This window comes from Geotrypetes seraphini, chromosome 2 (assembly GCF_902459505.1).
Source record: "Geotrypetes seraphini chromosome 2, aGeoSer1.1, whole genome shotgun sequence".
Classification (NCBI taxonomy): domain Eukaryota; kingdom Metazoa; phylum Chordata; class Amphibia; order Gymnophiona; family Dermophiidae; genus Geotrypetes; species Geotrypetes seraphini.
In genome coordinates, this window is record NC_047085.1 from 314365221 (window position 1) to 314382468 (window position 17248).

At 42.5% G+C, this 17248-nt stretch overlaps 1 protein-coding gene across 5 annotated transcripts in view; it reads right to left on the reverse strand.

Annotated features, from left to right (window-relative positions):
• The window catches only part of COL6A6 (collagen type VI alpha 6 chain), a 274284-nt gene that overhangs the window by 244734 nt on the left and 12302 nt on the right, over nucleotides 1-17248 (reverse strand). For 2 of the 5 annotated variants that reach the window (XM_033930034.1, XM_033930030.1), the window contains exon 3: nucleotides 11022-11084. The exons of 2 other annotated variants lie outside the window; for them this stretch is intronic. The gene's annotated coding sequence lies outside the window, so the exon portion shown is untranslated. Of the gene's footprint in view, nucleotides 1-11021; nucleotides 11088-17248 lie in introns of all 5 variants that reach the window. One more of the 5 variants, XM_033930032.1, reaches the window with a different exon arrangement.

The window sequence follows — 17248 nt, forward strand, 5'->3', positions numbered from 1 at the left end:
ATCAACTTTTATGGCTTTCCGAGATCTTACTTCTCACTAACTTGAATCTCTGCAATTCCCAAAAAGAAAGCTCTATATTTCTGTTGTTTTCAGGACTTACAGAGGTTGAAGTAAGTGGGAGGTAAAATCTAGAAGAGGCATAAATGAAGGACCTTAAGATTCAATAAAAAATGCTCAAAATTAGACGCTGGGAAAATTCTGCTCCAAGCTGAGCGCCTTTTATAGAATAGCTGGGGATACCATATTTGCAGTAGTAAAAAAATAAGACACATTGCTCCCCACCCCATTCAAGTCCAGCCCCGCCCCATTCTACCCCCGCCCTCACACAAACCTTGTCTCCTCTCCTTCCCTGAGCACGAGGCTGCGTCTGGAGGTCCTCCGAGCTCATGTGGCGCAATGATGTCACATGCATGCGCACAGGCATATGATGTCATAATCTGTGCATTCTCGGAGGCCCTCCAGAGGCGGCCCCGAGCTCTGACAGAGCCAGGACCTTCAAAAACCTGGACAAACTACCGGGTTTTCAAAATCCTTCTGGACAGTTCTCTAAAAAGAGGACATGTCCAGGTACATCCGGACATCTGGTAACCCTAAAAATAGCGATTAGTGTAGATTCCTGCATCTGAAAATTGACCTGTTAAAACCTGGTGTAAATCATGGCATGCAAGTTGGATGTGCAACCTCAGGATTCTGTAACACTCTGACTATATTTTTAGAATGCCCCTCACACGCTTATGCTCCTCCCATGGCCACGCCCCTTCCATGATATGCATGAGGCACATTGGGCGCATAGGCAAATGCATACACAAGTCTAAGTAGTGCCAATTAATGCCATAGCTGGTTCAATGCCAAATATTGCACTTAATCGATTATGATTTAGCGAGCTCTAGAAACCTGGTGGTTAGAGCTGACGGTGGGCTGCTTTAAATGATGAGCACACAAGCCGAACTATTGATTAAACTGTTTAAATTTACTAGTGAAGAGTTTCTTTTTCCTTTTTTTACGATTCTCTTCTGATCATTTCTTCTGTCGATGCTCTGCAGGGATTGCTCCTTGAGACAGCTAATGGATGAAACATGAATTCATGTTGGAGCACCGAACGGTTCTGATTTATAAGATAAGTGTATATCTGTTAATAAGAACTTATAAAGTTATATATATAAAAAAAGCAAAAAAATCGTTTTGATATGGTATGGTGTGGAGGACCGACCAATGAGGAAGCTAGCTACATGAAATATGTTTATTTTGGTGCAGCCGTTGAGGTCTTTTCTCCAGATGAAAAAATACCTAAATATTAAATAAGTTACTTTCTTAACATATATCTTTAAGGATTGAGAAGAAGATATATTGGAGGAGTTATAACATGCTATAACTACTATATACGAACTGTATAGTCCAAGAGATTTAAATTTGAAGTTCTATTTATATTGTATATTATATAAAGACATATAAACACCTATGTGTCTTTGTAAGACTTGCCTACTTGATCTTTCAACCTACAGTAGGTGACTAATTCTAAAATTACCTTCATGCTGGATAACAGAAAAAGAATAACTCCTCTCTTGATGCTGCAACAACTAAGGGATAGATCAGTGTACAGCACAAAAAAAATTCACTTCAGGTACATTTTTTAATTTGCATTTGTAATAATACAATTCAAAGAAAACTTTGAAACAGAAACATAGAAAGATGGCAAAAGCCATCAACATTGCCTAGGTGGCAAAGGAAAACTTAATAAAAAATGCGGTCCACATAAGGGAAGAGGAGCCAAGTTAATAGAAAATCCATGGGAAAATGGAAGAAACTAAAAGAGAAATATCTATAAAGGAAGAAGAGCATGTCTGCTGCTAGTCTAATCTAATCTAAGGCTTGGCTTTATATACCGAGTCATCATTCTAAGAAAACTTGACTCGGTTTACAGTAGTTAACTTAACAAATAGAAACCGTGAGGAATAATGACAAAATTTCAAGAAAGTTAATTTTCCAAAGTGTTTAGCAAATAAAGTGGTTTTTTAAAGATTTATGAAAAAATAGAAGCGAACCAGAACTCCTAAAACTAAATTAGTATTGTTCCAGGGATAGTTTTTATGATTTTTTAAATTTTATTTGTGTTTGGAATTTTGTTAGGTTGTAAATTGTTATTTGTATGTCCTCTTGTATTTTGGATGTTTCTTGTAATCCGCAAAGAATTGTAGGATATGAAGAATATAAATTTTAAAAATAAATAAATAAATGCTCAAGGGAGCCATAGAGATCCCCTTATCCTCTATGAAAAACTGTAATTGAGCTGGCTCTTATAACACATATCTATTACCTTGATAGGTAATAAAACATTTACGAGAAAATCTTAATTGATAGACAACTCCTAGTGATACAACAGCCTGTCGATGCATTAATTTCTTCCTCCGAAGCTGTGTCCGTATTGAAATATCTGGAAAAATGTGTACTTTGTCGCCCAAAGAGAGACATTCTTAAGCCTATAATAAACTCCAAAATAAAGACTATAATTTATGTGAATCATATCATTTTTATTCTGTTTCATTAGCCACAGTCAAAACACACACCAGAGATGCGCTTTTCACAATGCTGGCACAGTGCCGGCACCCCCAGACCAGTCACTGATTTTTGGGCACCAAAAGCTGATGCTGCGCTTGGAGAATCACTCGATGATCTTGAAGAATCCACCAGAGTGCTCATTTAAATATTGATAAGCCCATTTGCATGGCAGAAGCTCGGAAAAGACCACAGTAAGTCGTTTTGATAATCCACCACTAAAATACATGAATGCTACACCGGCTGGAACGATTTAGCGACCACGTTAAAGGCAACCTTAAGTTTTGAGAATCTGGCCCTGGGAGATTAAGGGGAGAACTCCTTTAATCCGTACTCCAAAGCCCTGGCCAAATGAACACTTTTTTTCAGATCTACCTTTGGAAGGAACAGTTGCAAATCCCGATGTGGTTACACAGATACATCCATGTGCATTCCCTTTCTGAAACGGGGAATACACTTGTAGACTTTGGTTACATAAGAGTTTGCCATACTGGGACAGACTGAAGGTTCATCAAGTCCAGTTTCCTATTTCCAAAAGTGGCCAACCCAGGTCACAAGTAGTTGGCAAGATCCCAAGCTCTGCCAATCCATGCTTAAACCCTACCTCCTTGCAAGCCACACGTAATATATGTAAAAACCAGGGGGGATCAATATTCATCTGGCAGCGATGAGTGGATTTTTTTAGGTTCCATTGGCATTATTCACGGATATTCAATGCTAAGCCATGTCTGAGCACCAGCAATGAATAGCTGGTTTCATGCAGCTGGCTGTCTCTTATGCAGTTAAGTGCCATATTCAGCACTTAACCGCCTAAGCCAGTGTTTCCCAAGTCAATCCTGAAGTACCACTTCGCCAGTCAGGTTTTCAGAATATCCACAAAGAGTATACATGAAAGAGATTTGCATTCAATGGAAGCAATGCATGCATATCAATCTCACACAGATTCATTGTGAATATCCTGAAAATCTGGCTGGCAAGGGGATACTCCGGGACTGACTTGAGAAACACTGGCCTAAGCGACACTGCATAAAGATAGGCCTAACTTTTGTGCAGTCTGATTTAACTGCTAAACTTAGGTGGTTAAGTGCTGAATATCGGCCCTTAACCACATAAATGCCGACTCTACTTCCAGACCGGCCACAAAATAGCCAGCTTTGAGTTTAGTGATCTGTGGTGACACTCAGTGGATAGCCCCAAACGAGCAGTTTAACTGACCAAAGGTTGATTTAATTGGCCCTAAGGGTTAAGACTCGCTTTGCTTTCTCAACTTATTTCACATTCAGTGTAAGCAAACTTAACTTAAGATGATTTGTAAACGACAGGCCTTATTTTCAGCTGGTAAAGCCATCATTTATAGTTAAGCGTCAGCCCTAGTTTTTATCTTAATCTGTATTTTCAGGAGCACTATTCATATAAGGAGTGATACCAAACATATTTATAAGCAGTGTCCAAACTGATGACTATCCATTTAATTTACTGTAAGCCTGCTGTTTGACATAGAGAACTTATCTATTTAGCAGCTGAATATTGGCTATTGCTTGCTCCACATTTGCTTTCGTTCAAAGCTTGCCAGATTTTATCTTGTAATGGCTGAAAATGTGTGGCTAAGCGTAGTCTGTGCCCACCATCTGCAAACAAACTCTCAACTTGCTTTGATATCAGCTCCAATGTTATTAATTGGTGCAGTGATGCACTAAAGGAAAACTATAAAACTATCAAATCCAACCTTCTGGTTGTCTGGCAGCTCTCGGAGAAAGTCAACAAAAGAGTCACATCGCCATTAAACCTAACTACTACCAGAAACTAACAAGATAGATGTTTGCATATTTCTTCAAGAAATATTTTATTTAGCTGTACTATATAGGGGCTCAGTTCTAGAGTTCTAGCTTCCTTTTAATGTACAAACATCTGGACAGTAGTATTAAGTCATCTTCTACAAGGAAAAGAATTGGGGGAGGGGAGCGATTATAAATGTATCTGTGTACCATAAAAAATAACTGCAGACCACACAAGAATGTTTACCATGGTTTTAAAACCAGACCCATTCACATTAACATGTTTTCTTATGTTTATTAGATGCACTTAAGCACTTGATGTATTTCTGGATCATTGCTGTGGGAATGGACAAACCACACACATCCTGGAACTATGGCTGTAAAATACGTAATTCAGATGTCCCTTATCCTTGCATTTATCATATATTGCGGTGCTTAATTTGGTTCACTGTCCTGTACATACTATCACTATTAAGTAAAATAGAGTAGGGATGTGGGACTAAATGTATATTTGTTGGCTTATCTTTGGTTCAATAGGCCCTGATTCTATAAATAGGGTCTAACACCTAGGTGCCATTTGGGGCAGTTGTCAATCAACTTCTAAGCGCTGTTTATAGAATCGCGCCTACTGGCACTTAAGCATTCTTAAGCACCAGCATGCTTGAATCCTTAGGCGCGCTACCATTTAGGCAGGGTTTTCAGGCCTAAATGAGTGTGCTTAAGGTAGGCGCCTACCAGCGCCTAAGGGCTCCTTTTACGAAGCCACGCTAGCGGGTTTTACGCGTGTGACTTTTCATCACGCGCTAACCCCTGCGCTGGCCAAACATCTACCGCCTGCTCAAGAGGAAACGGTAGCGGCTAGCGTGTCCGGCGGTTTAGCGCATTAAACCACTAACGCACCTTCGTAAAAGGAGCCCTAAGTCAATCCACGCCCAAACTCTGACCCGAATCCACCACAAATCTGCCCTTTACCACACCTACTTGCTGACAGGCACCTTGGTGTAGGCGCCTACCAACAAATTAATTTTTTAAATTGTTTTTACTGGTGTTTTGAATTATCAGAGCTGATTAAGCCAATTAAAAAAATTAAAGGCCCTTTTTACAAAGGCAATTATCGCAGCGGACTGTAGTAATCACTCTGATGCCCACAGGGATTCAGTGGGCATCATAATATTTGCCATGTGACAGCCACTACCACACCTTTGTAAAAGGGAGGTAAGTTAGGTGCCTAGATCTAGGAACCTAACCACAGGTGTCTTTTATAGTATCAGGGCCATAGTGCCTTAAATATTTGATGCATGCAAAATTAATTTGATGCACATATACCCTACAAATTAATGCATGCAGGAGCATGCATTAAAGCATTTTAATTTGGATTTAAATTTTTTTTTTAAATTAAAATAGTCTGAAAGAAAAGGACAAAAATGCCTCCAAATCATGAAAATGTCTACTAAATCCACAAACGAACTGAAAATACAATGGGATTTAATGTGCAGAAATAGGGCTTTTGAAAATTGAGCCGCATAGGTTTGTACATGCCTATTTGTGAGACATTTGTGGGGATGAGACTGGGAAGCACACTGCACATACAACATGTGCATAATTTTCATGAATAAAATAGTCTGTGCAAATAGTAGGTGCAGATTTTATCTGTGTGCGTACTGTGACCAGCCAGAGATTCTCCCTGCGCAGGTCCCAGTTAGGACAGAGAAAAAAGTGGAAGAAAAGAAATCCTGGAGAGGAATTGGGAAGGGACAAGTAGTTACTGAACATAATAATAGCACTGTCCACCGGGGGAGCCCAGGAGGCCCTTGGAACACTGCCAGGGCTGACAAAGCAGGGCGTTACCCCAAGGTACTTAAACCTGTGTGTAAGAACAGAGAGGGAAGCCAGCTAGGGAGGAGGTTTAATCCTTTCCTCCCTAAAGAATCCTCCCAGTCAAGCAGGAGCAATGGCCCCGTTCCAATGGAGGTGCTAGAGGAAGGCCAGGTTGAAGATCCTGTGTTCCCTGGGGAGTTACCTATGGAATTGGAGGAAGGTTGGTCTGATTTTGCTCCCCAAGTCACTGAAGCAATGCAGGTGGACTTTGCCTCCATTTCCAAGCAGTGAGTGTGATTTTGAATGCTGGACTGTTTAGAGAGTGTTTTTCTTTTTTGTTCTTGCTATTTTTCTTTTTACAAGCTTGGGAGTGATTAATGGGGAGAGGTTTTGCTGTTATCCTGGGTGGGAATTGTGAGAGTCAAACTAATGACTGTTTGTTTGCAAAACCTATCACTCCCTGGTTTTTTTTTTTTGGGTTTTTTTTTGGCAATATATGAAACTAGCCAGAGGCTTGTAGAAACTGTGGCACTTCTGGGAGGTGAAGATAAATGCCTAAGACTGTATTGTTGCTTTGTTTTTTGTTTGATTTTGAAAATTGCCTGCTTTAGTAGCAGTCTGGGTTTGGATTGAGTTGGACTACAAACCCTGGGCACAGCTGAAGTGTCCTCAGTTCTGAAGACAAAGCAAAGACTGGTTAGTATACTGGCTTTGCCCTATTTGAATTGTTTCTCTTGGTGGGAGGAAGCTGCTTGAACATTCTGACCAATGTAGCAAACGTTTGAAGAAAACTACTTACCTGAATTCAGGAAGAATAAATATGTTTATGTTTTTTTGAAGAAATAGATGATAATGACTTTGTGTTGTTTTTGATTCCATCTTGGAATCCGGTCCTGCAGGGTGGCTCCAGTCCGGGCCACACGTCTGGGTGCTATTAGTGAGAGGTGCCATTGTGATGGATATACAGAACTGTTTTGCATTACAGTGGGCCACAGTACTTTACTGGAGTCAATTTTCAAAGGGAAGATTTTTTCCTTTGGACAATTGATGTAAAGTCTGAGGGTAAAATTTATCTGCATTCTTTACCCTGGATTCTATAAATGGCACCCGAATGTGAGATTCATGCACAAGTCGTTAACAGTCTACCACAGGGTCCTCAAGGGCCCTTTCAGCTCAAGTCCTCTCTGATTTAATAGCAGGTGGTGATGCCAAGCCCCACCAGCCGAAGAGGTTCCTTCCACAAGTCCCGCCTGTCTATATGAACAGCGCTTAGTTAGCAGGTGTGTTTCAGCCGCCAATGCTGACTCTCTTACAAATGTTTAGTGATTCCATAGCCTGGAGGTATGCCTGCAGAACAGACTGTCCTAGGAGCTTAGGAAGAGTGGCATTGGTCCAGTAGCAGAGAGTGCAGGAGGATACAGTATTTTACTTTATTTCATCTGATTGCTCACCTCACCAATAAGTAGAGATACCATATGGCTCCAGAAAAAAGAGGACGGATTGAGACATCCGGGTTTTATTTCCATTGCTTTCACTTGAAGTAAAACCTGGATGTCTCAATCCATCCTCCTTTTTCTGGAGCCTTATGGTAACCCTACCAATAAGCACATTTGAGAGCTTTTTTTTTTTTTTCTTAGAAAGCAAGAATAGAAAGCCTCTGGGAACAACCCCAGTGATTAATGTAGAGGTTTTGCAGTTCCTGTGTGTTTATTTTAGCTATTATTGTGTAATAACTGGAAAATCTTAGCAAAGGTTAATAAACAGAGCCATAGGGTGGTGCCTCTTTTCAGGCACCCCGATGCTGTTTCTTTTCTCTCCTTCACCTTTTAATCTCACCCATCTTTGGCACTGATTTCTTCATATTCAGCTTTGTTCAATTTTTCTACCTCCATCTCAAATCTATCTACCTTTTCATCTCCTCCCTCTCTCTTCTCTTCTCCCTCTCCATCCATATGCACATCTCTTCCCTCTTCTCTTCTCTTTCCTTCCCCTCTATCCATGCACACCTCTCCTCTCTTTCTTCTTTTCCCCTCCCCATCCATGTGTACCATCACTTCCCTCTTCTCTTTCCTTTCCCTCCATCCATGTGCACCATATCCTCCCTCTCTCCTCTTCCCTTCCCCTCCTCCATCCATGTACATTATCCCCTTCTCTCTCATAACATAACATAACATAACATAACTTTATTCTTCTATACCGCCATAATCGGATGATTTCTAGGCAGTATACACTGAAGAAAGCTGGACAATCAGCGAAATACAAGATAGTATAAAAAAGCAGAATATTTCTTAAAAAGTACAAAATATTTCTTAAAAGTACAGTACAAACTTTTACTTAACATACAATTCATTAATAATAATAACCCACATTAGGAAATGAATCTATCAAACAACGTCATCTTTATTATTTTCTGAAAAGTGCAATAGGACAACATGGCTTGACAGATACATTTGCCCAACCAAGACTGTTGTTTACCTGCTTGAAACGCAAGGGTCTTATCCAGAAAAGTCTTGTATCTACAATCAGTTTTGGGATAAGCAAATAAGTGTAAGCTTCTAGTTTTTCCTCATTGAACTATACAACACAAAGTGTGAAATGAGATAGGTTGGAGATAGTCCCAAGATCAGCTTAAAACAGATACAAGAAAACTTGAATAAGACTCGTGCCTCTACCGGCAGCCAGTGCAACATACGATAATAAGAACTAGTATGATCATTACTCTTCAAGCCAAAAATCAATCGGACAGCCATATTCTGAATTATCCTCAATTTTCTTAATAGTTTCTTTGAGGCTCCTAAGTAAATAATATTGCAGTGATCCAAAATAGATAAATCTAAGGCTTGCACCAATAGTCTAAAAGATAATGGGTCAAAATATTTTTTTATGATCTTTAATTTTTCCATAGTGCAAAAAAAGCATTTTTTAACCACTAAATTAGTATGTTCCATCATGGTTAAATGGTGGTCTAATATGACTCCCAATATTTTAATAGTTTTTGAAATTGGGTAGTCATAACCATTTAGAGGAAGCAATGATTTGGTTATTTTATCATTTGGGTTCACTAAAAAAAAAAGTTTAGTCTTTTCTGTATTGTTTCAATTTGAAACTGGTTGTCCACTGCTTTATCAAAGTCATAATGCTGGATATTTGTTTAAGAATATCAGTAGTAAAGTCATTTAAAGGAATTAAAATATGTGCACCATCTCTTCCCTCTCTCTTTGCTTCCCTTGCATCCAACAGACATGGGGGAAGCCACTGGTTGTCCTGGATCAGTAGCATGGAATGTTGCTACTATCTGGCGGTTTACCAGGTACTGGTGACCTGGACTGGCCACTGTGACGATCGTATTCTGGGCTAGATGGACCACTGGTCTGACCCAGGAAGACTATTCTTCTGTTCTTCTATATCCCTGTTCCTCATGTCCAGTAATGACATTCTGTGTTTCTGTTCCTATGCTCTCTCTTCATTCATTTCTTTGCTGTGCCTCTTTCCCTGCCCATATTCAGATTTTCCCCTCTTTCTTTTTTTCATCAGCATCCTGCAGTAAGTAGCCGCACTGCCCCTCACCTCACTCTGGTAACACTCTTCCAGAGTATGGCATCTCCCCTAATCCCCCCTCCTTCTGATCAGTTCAGGCTGATCTTTCTTTCTCTTTCTCTTCTTCTCTCCACTTTATGAGTCTGGAATCCCTCCCTGCTTTTCAACCTCCCACCCACCCGATGCTCTTACAGACAGTCGTCTTCCTGGGGATGATTCAGTCAGGATCTCTCTGGCCAACCCCAACAACTTCCTGTTTGCCACACGGGAGGGACACTCAGAAGAAAGACCCCTGGGGTTGGTCAGAAAGAGCCTGGCTGAATTGTTGCCGAGAAGACGATCGTGTGTAAGAGCATTGGGTAAGCAGGCAGGAAGGAAGGGCTGGGCTGGGGAGAAGAGGGAGGGCAGGGAAATAGAAAGTTGAGTTTGACTGCACAGGCTGTCCAAAAGGTCCCTGAGGGCCGTATTTGGCTCGTATTTGCATTGTGTGTTATAGAATACCAGTGTATCCTGGCATCGGCATACCTGACATTTACATGCCTGCAGTTACACCAGCCAAAACCTGGCATAACTGAGTGCCTAAATGTGGCAAGGGCACACATAACTTACAATATACTGTTAGCAGCACATGTAAATGAAAACCTATGCTCCCCCCCTTGCATTCAGGCACACCCTTAAAGAATAGTGATTTGCTGCCACTTATGCACCTACAGTAAATGTATTCTTGCCTAAAAAAAGTGCTTGCTTGAATTCTATTCATTTATATGTGCAAGTGGCATCTCATAGTTATATAATTGCTTTTATGGTGCTTTCACTGGAGGAAGAAACCGGGGAGATGACGAAGTATATGGAGCTATGAAAATAGGAATATACAAGTTGAAAATACTTCTTCCTCCAAAATTCCTTAGAGCAGTGTCCCGCAAACTTTTTGGTGCTGTGGCACACTAAACTCGGTGCACCGGCTGGAAGGCCTCCAGAAGTGCGCAGATGTCGATGCGATGATGTCACATGCATGTATGATGTCATCACGTCAACGTCCACGCAAGCGCGGAGGCCCTCTGGCTGCAACCCTGAACCTGTCACTTTGCCGGTGGGGGATCCTGCAAGAGGGGAGGTGCGGGGAGAGGTGAAGAATCGTTGGCACCGATTGACTGCCTTCAGGACATGCCTCTCACCGCAAGAGGCACGTCCTGTATGCAGTCAGCCAGCGCCCGCACCGGCGCCTCTCCTCCTTACTGGCATCTCGGGGTAAACCTGGAATCTGCTGCGGCACACAGTTGGTGAAACACTGCCTTAGAGGTTTACATAAAAATGAGCCACAGCAATAATATGACTTACCCGAATTCAGCTCTGTTTCACAGCAATGATTTAATGGTAAGCAAAGGAGCAGTCTTCCAGTTTCTGCTGAAGACAGAAACAAAAGTCAGTTTGACAGTTATTATGGGTTCGATAAATTCACTAGCTGAGGAACCAAACTTTTTTTTTCTAATTTGCTTTTTGAGCAGCAGTCTTGGAGATTTGATTTTTTTTTTAGCTAGTCAAACATGAATGAGGAACTGAAAAGAACTATAATAGAACTTTGGTAAAGTTTGGTAAAATGGAGCATGATGAGTTCTTCTGGTTCTAGTTCAAAAGAACATCCGCTATAATAAAACCCTTAGAGGGGCATAATCAAAAAAAGCTTCTAAGTCCCCTTTTGGCCTAAGTCCCTAAACGTTCAACCCAGAAGCAGGGAAAGTGTCCATAACCAAAACAAACGTCCATGTTTTGATTATGGCCTTCCTCTGCCTAAACGCCCAATCTCCACTACGTCTACAAGTACCCCCACAGCACGTCTACACTTTTTAGCCATAATGAAACAAAAACACGCCTAGGCCACAAACGTCCAACAGAAGGGCTTATAGGCGAAGGAGGAGCCAGTCCTTCGCCTAAAAGCTGGATTCTGTAACCGGTGCCTGTCAAAAACAACACCAGTTACAGAATCCCCCATCCCAACGATCCAGGCAGGAGGGTGCCCAAGCCCTCCTGCCATGTCAAACCGCGACCCCCCCCCCTCCCGACAACATCGGGGCAAGAGGGAGCTCAAGCCCTCTTGCTCCCCCGACTCCCCGACTCCCCGACACGATCGGGGCAAGAGGGAGCCCAAGCCCTCTTGCCCCGCCGACTCCCCAACTCCCCGACAATATCGGGCCAGGAGGGAGCCCAAGCCCTCCTGGCCCTGGCGACCCCCCCCCCGCTAGTTGTTCGGGCCAGGAGGGAGCCCAAACCCTCCTGGCCCAGCCGATCCTGCCCCCCCCCCGACAACATCGGGCCAGGAGGGAGCCCAAACCCTCCTGGCCATGGCGACCCCCTACCCCCACCACGCACTACATTACGGGCAGGAGGGATCCCAGGCCCTCCTGCCCTTGACGCAAACCCCCCTCCCCCCAAAGACCGCCCCCCCAAGAACCTCCGACCGCCCCCCCAGCCGACCCGCGACCCCCTGGCAGACCCCCACGACACCCCAACCCCCCTTCCCCATACCTTTGGTTTAGTTGGCCGGACAGACGGGAGCCAAACCCGCCTGTCCGGCAGGCAGCCAACGACGGAATGAGGCCGGATTGGCCCATCTGTCCCAAAGCCCCGCCTACTGGTGGGGCCTAAGGCGCCTGGGCCAATCAGAATAGGCCCGGGAGCCTTAGGCCCCTCCTGGGGGCGGGGCCTGAGGCACATGGGCCCAACCCGACCATGTGCCCAAGGCCCCGCCCCCAGGAGGGGCCTAAGGCTCCCGGGCCTATTCTGATTGGCCCATGCGCCTTAGGCCCTCCAGTAGGGGGGGCTTTGGGATGGATGGGCCAATCCGGCCTTAGGATTAGTGGGGATGGGCGGACCCACTATGCCTAAGGCCTGATTGGTCCAGGCTTCTAAAGCCTGGGCCAATCAGGCCTTAGATTTAGCGGGAATGGGCCGGGAAGGGGTGGGTCCGTCTCATTTCCACGAGGCGGGCCTGTCGGCTGGACGGCAGCAAGATCCGTCCAGCCGACCAACATTTAAAGGTTAGTTGGGGGAGGGAGGTTAGTTGGGGGGGTCGTCGTTAGCATGGGGGGGTCCGGTGGGGGTCCGGGGGGTTCCGGCAGGAGGAGTTGGGCATCCTCCTGCCAGCGATTACCAGTTTGGGGGGGGGGTCCGGGTCCAGGGTTCCAGCAGGAGGAGTTGGGCATCCTCCTGCCGGCGATTACCAGTTTGGGGGGGGAGGGGGTGTCCGGGTTCCGGCAGGAGGAGTTGGGCACTTTGTAGAATCAGGGCCTAAGTAGCCCCTAAGTATGAAATAGGACTCACGGCAATGATCACTCGCTATGCTTTAGTAAAAGAACCCTTTAACGTTTTACTGTAATGCGAATGCCAGAGAGGTCCTGAGAGGAAGCACTGCTTGATGCTAGCACATGGAACTGAAGAGAGAAAGAATCTATTCCAGGAAACATGAAAAGATTGATTCGAGAGATAAGAAAAGGAATAGTTTTAAAACTGTCCTAATGCCAAGAGTCAGAGATGAAAGGAAGTTGAACATAACAGAAAGATCAATAGGCCAAAAACAGCTACTAAGTCAAAGCATAAATAACACTAGAAGTCTGGGTCAATGGCTTTTAGGCTCTAAAAGATCTTTATGGTTTTTTGGAGGAGGAAGACAGCTTCAGAAGATGTTGACGGAAAAGAAGAGGAAAGGAGAAAGAAAGCTGAGACTCTGGAAAAAAGTTTTACTGGCCAGACTGGTCCTGTGCAATTCTGACCTCTCTATAACTTTTTAGATCTTTTGAAGAGCCAACATAAACAGATATTTTAGCTCATGAGCTTCTGAGACTTCATAGGTCCCTTCTGAAGATCTGAAGAAGAGGTCTGTGAAGTCTTGATAAGTCACGTACTATGATGTCTTTGTGATGACTCTTTAAGGGGTCTCCCAACGTATAAAGGCTCTAGTGAATAGATATTGTAATTCTTTCCAGCACTTGGGAGACACAGTTAAGAGAGAGAGTGAGATAATTGTTAAAACTGCAACATGAAGTAAAAAAAAAAAAGAATCAGTGAAAATGATTTATTGCATTTAAACTAGGTCCTCTTTTCTCTCGGTCAGCAGTAGCTTTGTGTCTGAGTTCTGCTTTTCTTGGATGTTAGACTTTTTATAATCTCTTCTACAAAAAAGAAAATCTAATGTTGTAATAAAATATATTAAGAGCATAAATATTCAATGATAGTGCTCAGTGCAGCATTACTAGCCAGCCCATAATAAAGATAAGTGACAAAACTTACTGTGACAATCTTTCATTGAAATTTATTTATAAACCAAATTAGCAGCAGTAAGATTTTTGCATAACATCAAGGAGGAGGTGGCAAAAAGGGTTAAGGATTAAGATTTTAACCCTTTTAATTTCAACATCAGATATGCATAAGCTGCCCCCTTCTTTATAGAGTTCACCCGGAAGTAGGTTTACCTACATTTGTGGAAGATTCCATTAAACCTCACTTCATCATCTTCTATATTCTGGTAGTGGACAGATAGGTTCTCTTCCCTGCCAAATTCATTTAACTTCAGGATATTTAATAATCACAATAAAACATATCTGGTTGCACAGTGAAGATCTGTCTCTCTTGCTCTCTCATTTTGTTCTGCCTCTTCTCCCCCCCTTAAAAATAAAGGTAAAGAAAACCTAGGGAGATGAGGGGGTATAGTATCAGGTGCCACCCTTTTTAAAAAAAAAAAAAAAAAAAAAAGCTTTTGTTAAATGATTATCTTTTCAATATGTTGCCACCAGGAGAATGACATACAAAGCAGAGGCACCTGCTTGAGTTTGTGATTGGTTTCTTCAGGAAAAGTCCAGCAAGAGGAAATACTCATATCTCCTGTCAAACTATGCAAAAGGAAGGGAGTGAATGGTTTCATCTCTTTTCTGTCTCTAGATGATATTCTAAAAAGCTCTTGGGGCTATTATGGCTTGGTTTAGAGGTCACGTGGAACCTACGTAACTCTAATTGAAAGTTGCAAACGCCACCTCAGTTCTGCATTGCAGGCAATCATCTTTGACTCCAGCCCATTGGCTCCCCTTGTTGAGTAAAATATGCTAAAAAAGTTCTACCAAGCGCTCGTCCCCACCTACCCATGGTTACACCCCATTTGTAATACCTTTAATAGAGCAGAAGCAATTCTCAATCTTTTCTATCCCATTGGTGCTCTGTTTCATAATGGCCCCGGTTGACCCCATACACTTCTCCCTCCGTATTCGCTGTGATAGGGGATTAACAGAATCGCAAATACAGAAAAAACTGCAAATAACTTTTTCAGGTTATTCGTTGTTTTCTATTAAAAACCATCGTGAATATGGTGAAACCGCAAATAACAGGGTGGGAGACCTGGTCTGTTCCTGAAGGAGAGGCAAAACACGGTGAAGAAAGTGCTGGGAATCGGCGATTTTCTCTGTAAACGCTTGGAATCCGCAAGCTGATGTAATTTGGGGGGAGGAGCCAGCAAGCTAAAAACCGTGAATAATCGAAACCGCGAATATGGAGGGAGATGTGTATTCATAATTAACTTAACTTCTTTCCGATGTCAATTAAAGAACGAGAATCAGCTCAACAAAATTTCATGACAACTCAGATATTTGATAGGAGTGAGGGTAGTGTATATATGATTAGAACCTGTGATCCCAGGATGGAGATCTGAAATAACATAATGGTATATGAGATCCTATGATCTGAGTAACAGATGTACTAGGATATACCCACCTTATTAGTTTAATTTATTGGCTCAGAGTTGTCTTGAAATTTTGTTGAGCTGATTCTCTTTTTTTAATTGACATCAGAAAGAAGTTAAGTTAATTATGAATATGGTACATTTTGTCCTTAATATTATGTCAAGTTATTACTGAGTGTGGACAAAGGCAGTATTGAAACTCTTCTCTGACTTCATAATGGAGCCATCTTGCTGTAAGGTCTGTACAGGAAACCAGCATGGGCCTTAGGTTACTGGCACCATTATGAAATACAGCATTGGCATAGGGAGGAGAGGAGTGAGGTTGGACTTGTTTGTTCTATGCACACCCCTTAGATCTATCTGATTTCTCTGGTTCAGATGTAACATAGAATTTCAAATATTGTCTACAAAATTGTACATTTTTGGGGCACAGAATTCTGTAAAGCATAAACTTTGAAACAGAATCTAAGGAGTATATTCTAATGCTTATGGCTTGTTGTTGGTATGCGAGTTCCTCTCTGCTGGGTTTATTTGGCTCATATCACCTAAGCACAGAGCAAATGGTTTATGAAGAACATCGGAAGAGCGTGGAAGTGAGAATTTGGCAGCCCACCTTAGGAATAATGAGGGTAATTTTAAAAGGCATTTCCGCTGGTAAATCTTCATTTTACGCACAGACAAATCTAACAAAGATTTGTGGAAATCTCAGGAGGGATCACCAATTCATAGACCAGGATATTACTCAGCTTATTATTACGATGATGAGGCATAAGGGGGAAATGGAACTTCTATACCACCTTTTTGTGGTTACACATTCAAAGTGGTTAACGTATATATAATTGCTTATTTTGTACCTTGGGCAATGGAGGATTAAGTGACTTGCCCAATGTCACAAGAAGCAGCTCTGGGATTTGATCCCAAAACCTCAGGATGCAGAGGCAACAGCTCTACCACAAGGCCACTCCTCGCCTGTTGCCTGAAATACAGGCACAAATTTGATCTGTTAAGTTATGTAGTATTCTGTACATAAGTAGGTGCTGACTTTTCTTTGTAGGTTTCCAATAGGCACCTTCTAGACCCTAAATATAGACATCCCTTTATAGAATTGCACTCTGTATGAGGTCAGGTCACTGCACATTAAAATCACCAAGGGCTGTGCAAAAGTGCAACTCAGAAGCCGTAGCCCTGACTTTTATGTAGGATGTGTAAGCGTTCACACGAATCAAGGATGCGCAGAGTAACATAGTAGATGACGGCAGATAAACATAGTAGATGACGGCAGATAAAGACCCGAATGGTCCATCCAGTCTGCCCAACCTGATTCAATTTAAATTTTTTTTTTAATTTTTTCTTCTTAGCTATTTCTGGGCAAGAATCCAAAGCTTTACCCGGTACTGTGCTTGGGTTCCAACTGCCGAAATCTCTGTTAAGACTTACTCCAGCCCATCTACACCCTCCCAGCCATTGAAGGCCTCCCCTGCCCATCCTCCACCAAACGGCCATACACAGACACAGACCGTACAAGTCTGCCCAGTAACTGGCCTAGTTCAATATTTAATATTATTTTCTAATTCTAAATCTTCTGTGTTCATCCCAAGCTTCTTTGAATTCAGTCACAGTTTTACTCTTCACCACCTCTCTCGGGAGCGCATTCCAGGCATCCACTACCCTCTCCGTAAAGTAGAATTTCCTAACATTGCCCCTGAATCTACCACCCCTCAACCTCAAATTATGTCCTCTGGTTTTACCATTTTCCTTTCTCTGGAAAAGATTTTGTTCTACGTTAATACCCTTCAAGTATTTGAACGTATCATATCTCCCCTGTCTCTCCTTTCCTCTAGGG